Source organism: Lolium rigidum, chromosome 6 (assembly GCF_022539505.1).
Source record: "Lolium rigidum isolate FL_2022 chromosome 6, APGP_CSIRO_Lrig_0.1, whole genome shotgun sequence".
Lineage (NCBI taxonomy): Eukaryota > Viridiplantae > Streptophyta > Magnoliopsida > Poales > Poaceae > Lolium > Lolium rigidum.
In genome coordinates, this window is record NC_061513.1 from 29,010,588 (window position 1) to 29,017,681 (window position 7,094).

A 7,094-nucleotide genomic window follows, 5' to 3' on the forward strand; every position below is an offset into this window, starting at 1 on the left:
ATTACCACTAGATCGGGCCGGGCCGTCGGGCCAGCCCGAAAAAACCGGGCTTTTTCGGGCCGCGGGCCGGGCTCGGGCCGAAATTTGCTGAAAGTTGGTCGGGCCGGGCCGGGCTCGGGCCAAGGATTTCCCGTCGGGCTTTTTTCGGGCCAGCCCGAAGCCCGGCCCGGCCCGAGAAATGCCCAGGAAGACTCACAAGGGTCAACGAAATAAACACGAAACACAGTTTAGGATTCTACAACTTTCACAACGATTGAAGTCAAAGTTCATGAATTCACAAATAATACACTATCGTATCAATATTATTAGAACCATAAAAATATGCTTTCATATTGTATGAATTTAATATTGTAGATGCTGATATAGATTTTCATATTTGGTAAATGTTTACACAGTTTGAATTTGGCCAAAGCTAATATGCAATATATTTGTAAACCCCAAGCCTATCTCAAATGGATAAATGCTCTCTTATTGATTTAACTTCCCACAATTTCCCATTTGTTTTGGAGCACCTTTCTCATGTAGTAATTGTATTCTTTTGTGAAAATTTATATCTTCCAGTCTTGGTTCGAGCACGCATACGAGCTTGTAATTTTGTAGTCCTTTAAAAAAACTGTTTTATAGTCATCTTTTTTTTTTTTGCGGGGAGTCTGTCGTCCGTTGTGCTTACACGAAAGTGTTATTAGCTGGTAAGAGGAAACCTATAGCGGACATTTCAATCTAACGATGGATGACTCGGACAATTAATTACTATATTTCCCGCATAATTCATCGATCGTATAGAGAATAGAAAAGTCTCGCTTGATGAGCAAGCCTGGCTGGACTAAATCTCAGCATGTGATCCATATCCATGTGGGCCCTAGCAATCTATGTGGGGTCCACATTTGGAAATCTCTTCTTCTATTTCTGCCTAATTTTGTAAGCCACGTCCTTCGTTCCTAGCAAGGGGCTAGCTAGGGTTCGACAAATAACAATTTGGTTGCACGGAAACTAGGCATGGAATTGGAATTTGGGTCCAATTCCGCGCTTTCTGGCGTTTGGACTGCGCTCGGAATCTTCGCTCGGAATTGGGACAAATTTCCACGCTCGGAATCCTCATGTGTAAAGAGCGGGCCAACAATTCCGAGCTCGCTCCCTCGGAAACGCACGGAAACGACCGAGCGAAGCGAAGCGGTACGTCCTGGCCTCCCTCCTCACGAGCTCCTCTCCTCCCTTCCCGTCGCTTCCTGTCCTCTCCAAACTCCGGCGCGGCGCCAGCGACGGGAGACCCCGGCGGCAGCGACCAGAGACCCAGCGGCGCACATATTTGCCCTGCATCCTTGTCCTCTCCAACTCCGGCGCGGCGCCATTGACTGGAGACCCGGTGGCGGCGCACATCTCCTCTCCTCCCTTCCCGTCCTCTCCAACTCCGGCGCGGCGCCATTGACTGGAGATCCGGCGGCGGCACACAGCTGCGCCCTCCCGCCCAGTCGCCCATCCCGCGCCTCCCCCTCGAGCTTCTCGTCTGTGCCCGCGGGAGCCCTAACCCTAATGCGGCGCGTTGGGGAACGGCGCTGCACTCCACCGCCGGCCACCGGCCACCAGCCAGAAGCGACCGCCAGCCACTCCCGCACTCCACCGCCGGCCACAGGCTCACCGGCGGCTCCGCCTGCACCTCCACCGCCGGCCCCTCCCTTCCCTTGCGTTGACCAAGAAAAATACCACAAATTCATTTCCATACTACAATCCAAACAAGATTAGGAATTTGTACCACGATTTGATTCCAAAGGCAAATTCTAAGCACACCCAAACAACAGATTTGGAATTTTAGTCCAATTCATTTCCATCTTGGATTTGGAATCTTTGCCCAATTCAATTCCAAGACCAAATTCTGTGCATCCAAACACAGCTTATTCTGTAATGGGAATCAAGGGCAGTGCTTGTAGTGCTGGTACTTCCTCGGTTATATTGTTATAGTCAAAGCTAAACGTTTCTATTGTTTAACTAAGTATATATAAGATAAAATATAAATATATATAGAATACCAAATATATCTACATAAGATGAAAGTATATTTCATTACGGTTTCACAATATCAATTCTATATTATAGACACTGACATTTTTTTATATATAATTAGTCAAACTTTGCAACTTAACTTTGATCAAACCTGAATACCTGATATGATATGCGGAACAGAGCGCGTACACTTAATGGAATCTACCACAAAAAAGTTAACCACAGGTCTACAGGTATTGTAAATACTTGTCCTGTGCAACTGTGTAAGTGTCAAGTAAAGTAGTATTGTAGAGGGAAATGCACTTTGGCTCATAGGAGCATATGCTCCCATTATGTGAATCCACATTTCAAAGTGTCAAAAAATTCTGAACTAAATTTTTACATGTACATCTAGACATTTTATGTTGGTCCACAAGTTTTCAAAAACAAAAACATTTTTCTGTAGCTCCTGTAAAAAAGACAAATTTTGATGCTGTAACACGACTACGTACAGGATATTTTTTTGTCTTTTTTGTACACACCACATAAAATGTTGTTTTTCCATGAAAACTTGTGAACGAACATATGATATCATGATGTATACCAAAAAAATTATGTCAGATTTTTTTGACATTTTTAAAATTGTATTTTTATTATTTTCTATAATGGGTGCATATGCACCCGTGTGCCAAAACGCCACCTCCGTTTGTAGATGGCTACGTTACAAGCGCTTGGAGAAAACGTGTACTATTGAACATGCATAGTATATGTTCAGTCAAAGTCTCTAATGACATGCAGGCATGCAACTAACTCGGATAATATGGCCAACGTAAGAGGGTCAGCAAGTTTGAACAATGAATTGCATGGGGGCTGCTGATTTAAATGATCTTACTTAGGTACGTGGGAGCAGTTGATCTACGTGCTGATCTCTGCACACAAATAATAGACTCCAACCATGAAAGCTCACATAAGCTACCATGCAACTTGCGAGTGTGGTAACTGTGCTTGAATCTTTCTTACGTAACGTTTTGCGAATTGCCATTACTCATGACTCATCGCCAGTGTATGTACAGGACCCAAAAAGTTTTCCCGCAGAGGATCTAACTTGCATCTTCGGTTGATGCTCGACTTCAATTATACATACATACATACATACAAAGATTCCTTTACCGGCCCTTTGCCCGGAAGAATTATTGATTATTTAAGAAATACTTTATTGATAGTTAATTAGTGAAAACAGGTGCAAATAGATACAACCCGGGCAACTCTTCGTACTATCTCACCCAAATGAACGGGATCAACATCCTCAAAGGTCCCAAATTCTCGGAACCGCGGCAATCACACAAACTTCTAGAGCTGCCGCCCTGGCATACCACCACTCTTGCACGAGCTATGATGCCACACTACCTAGTCGCACTCATCTCAAATCACATAGGTGAACTCCCCCTCCCTAGTAGACCGTACCCTGGTCGGCACACTGACACATCCGCGGTCACCGCCCCATCACATAAAGTCAGACGGCCACCTCTAAGGTGTGCCGACCGAGCCAACAACCCATCACGCTAGCAGCCCAAGATTGTCCATTGAGGAATCAGTTTATAGATATTAGATCCTGCAGGTGGGACTAGAGCTTTGTAGGTGCAATAGCCATGTTTCAGTTGGGAAGTTATGTAACTGACTCTAGTGTTTTCAAGCCGTTTAATTTCAAATCTGATGTGTTACTCGCTGTAAATTATTTTGTCATGTTAATTTCTCCTCATAGCACTAGTTACGCTTTTGTCTCTACCGTCTGACCTATACTCTAAATATGATGTTGCATGTAGAACAAAAAAAAGCTCTGTAAGAACTAGTGGAAAACGGGGCATTAGCACCAGTTGGTAAGGGGATTTTTTATTGGTTTCCCAACCAGTGCAAAGCATCCGGTGCTAAAGCCCCCCCCCCCCCCACCTTAGCACCGATTCACCACGTGGCTGGCTGCCGAGCGCCCGGGCGGAGGACCTTTCGCGGCATGGAAGCGCACCAAAACGTTGCCACGGCAGAGTCTGCCGCCACGCCCCATTTGAAACATGTTAATGCACACATATAGGAAACCATTATATTACACAAAAACATCGTTATGAATATATAGATCGAAGTGACCTCTTTCATCGTGCTTGGCCGAACATATTACATAATGGTACGACACACACGTTCATGCATATATGTGTACAATAGAATTTCTATGGATCTTAGTTTTCCGAAATCCATTGGGCGCTGATGGTATTCTCTGTTTGGATCTATGACTTGCTCAAGCAAGAATTCCGCCAATTCTTCTTCAATAGCTCGTACACACTCGATATATATATATATATATATATATATATATATAGGCTAGGTGCCCAGGCACCATACGTAGATACGCGTATTTTTGCTTTGTAGTACACATACCTGAGGGTATACATACCTAAGTTACACATACCTAAGGTATACATACCTAAGATATGCATACTCAAGTGATACATACCTAATATATTGCATACCTAAGGTGTACGTACACTGATACGTGTATATATATGTTAGGTATGTGTAACTTGCATGTGTGTATGTTAGGTACGTAAATGTTAGGTATGTATAACTTGTATGTGTATATATTAGGTATGTAAATCTTAGGTATGTGTAATTTAGACACGTACACTCCAGGTATGTACGAAATACACGTTTGGTGCCCATGCTCCTAGGTGTATATATATATATATATATATATATATATATATATATATATATATATATATACCAGCACTATTCTGCAACCGGTTGCAGAATAATATTCTGAGCACCGACTTGTACTTTCCTGGACACAAGGTAGTACTTCCCGTATAACAGGGTTCAACTTTCTGTCGAACTTACCGGAACTTCCTGTTTTCTTCAGAGGTACTGATTATACCTCGAGTTTTCAACCATTTGTCGGAACTATGCAAATGATATACCGTTGGATAGATAATGAAAAATCGCAACTTTTTCATGTTCACACTTTTCACAGATTTTGCACGGTTTAAATTTAATTTTGAAAATACGAAAACGCTTCTATATGGCCAGAAAACGAACTTTTAGTTCGATTTTCGAATCGCTTATCGAAACTGTGCAAATGATATACCGTTGGAAAGATAATGAAATTGCGCAACTTTTTCATATTTTACGTTTTTTCTAAATCCTCACAGTTTTTGAACAATTTTGAAAATACCGAAATTCGGACGTACTCAAAAAACGAGCGGACAGTAATTTGGATGATTTGTTTTAACCGTATGTCGGAATGATGCAAATGATATGGCGTTGGAAAGCTATGGACTAGACGCAACTTTCTTATTCCAATTGTTTTCTCTAATTCCTTACAGTTTAAGAGAATAACACGAATTACTGTCCGCCTTTTTTATGTGACGGGCACCGAATGATTTTCCCCGCAATTTCCATGCGGTAAATTTAAACAATGCAAATGATATACATTTGGAAAGGTCTCAAAATGACGCATCTTTTTCGTATCTACCATTTTTCCAACTCCAAACGATTTGAAAGTAATTTTAGAAGTTTTGAAATCATGTTTCCGGTATATTTTGTGGGATAACAATTTGAATTTAATAGATTAGATCCATTTATTTGTTGTAAAATGTTGTAAGTAATGAAATTAGAAATATACTCTACCATATAAAGCTTTTGGTGACAATGATTGAAGTGGTTGGTGATCAAATCGATGAGATTTGAACAATAGATTTCCGCCCCGTAAAAACAGAGCATTGAACTTCCCTCGACACGAACTTGTACTTCTACGGAAATGCGGTTGTACTTCTCGGCGCTGTTTCATGAAAGTGTTCAGTAAAATGACTATAAGTTTCTCATACGGTGTTCGTTTGAGGTCCATGGCCACATAAAATGCTCAGCACAACCACGCGCATATGAACTTCCCATGACATGTCCTTGTAGTGCTTGGCCTTCGTGGTTGTACTTCCTGGAAATGTTTTGATACTAGTGTGTTTTACAAAAACTAGCATGTGTGCTTCAAAATGATAATGTTAGATTGTCCCTATATTCTATTTTAATAGATTCTGCACTTCCCGGATCTTAATATTTGAACTTCACAATGTTGCTATGTGAACTTATGTGGGGGTATTTTCTTCATGTAATTACAGCTTGTACTTACTGTTGTCTCCGCTGTACTTCTCGGAATCACTTGCTCGTACTTCCTTGCGGATGACGGGATTATTTTGTTTTTTCTACATTTGGACTTTGTCGGGTTTCTTATACTTCCTATATTAAGTGGGTGTATTGCTCGTGTTGAATGGTTGTACTTCTCATTGTCAAGTATATGAACTTCTTTACGGGTGATGGGATTATTATTGTTTTTCCTATGTGAACTTAGGTGGGAGTGTTTTTCTTTGAACACTTTTAATTCATGTAATTACCGCTTGTACTTCCTGTTTGTCTCCGCCTGTACTTCTCGGAATCACTTCACATACTTCCTTGCAGATGACGAGATTATTTTGTTTTTTCTACATTTGGACTTTGTCGGGTTTATTGTACTTCCTATATTAAGTGGGTGTACTGCTCGTGCCGAATGGTTGTGCTTCTCGTTTTCAAGTATATGAACTTCCTCACGGGTGACGGGATTATTTTTGTTTTTTGTACATTTGGATTTTGTCGGTTTTCTCGTACTTAATATATTAAGCGGGTGTACTGCTCGTGTTGAATGGTTGCACTTCTCCGCATCAACTATTTGAACTTCCTCACGAATGACAGGATTTTTTTTATGTTTTTTCTAGATTTGGATTTTGTTGGTTTTCTTTTACTTCCTATAATAACTGCTTGTACTTGCTTCGTGTTAAATGGTTGTACTTATCTGTGTCTAGCATTTGAACTTCCTCGCGGATGACCGGATTATATTTTTTATTCATTTGGATTTTCTCGGTTTTCTTGTACTTCATATATTAAGCAGGTGTACTGCTCGTGTCGAATACTTGTACTTCTCAGCGTCAAGTAGTTGAACTTCCTCGTGGATAACAAGATTATTTTGTTTTTTCTACATTGGTTTTCTAGTACTTCCAATATGAAGTAGGTGCCTTGCTCGCGCCAAATAGTTGTACTTCTCA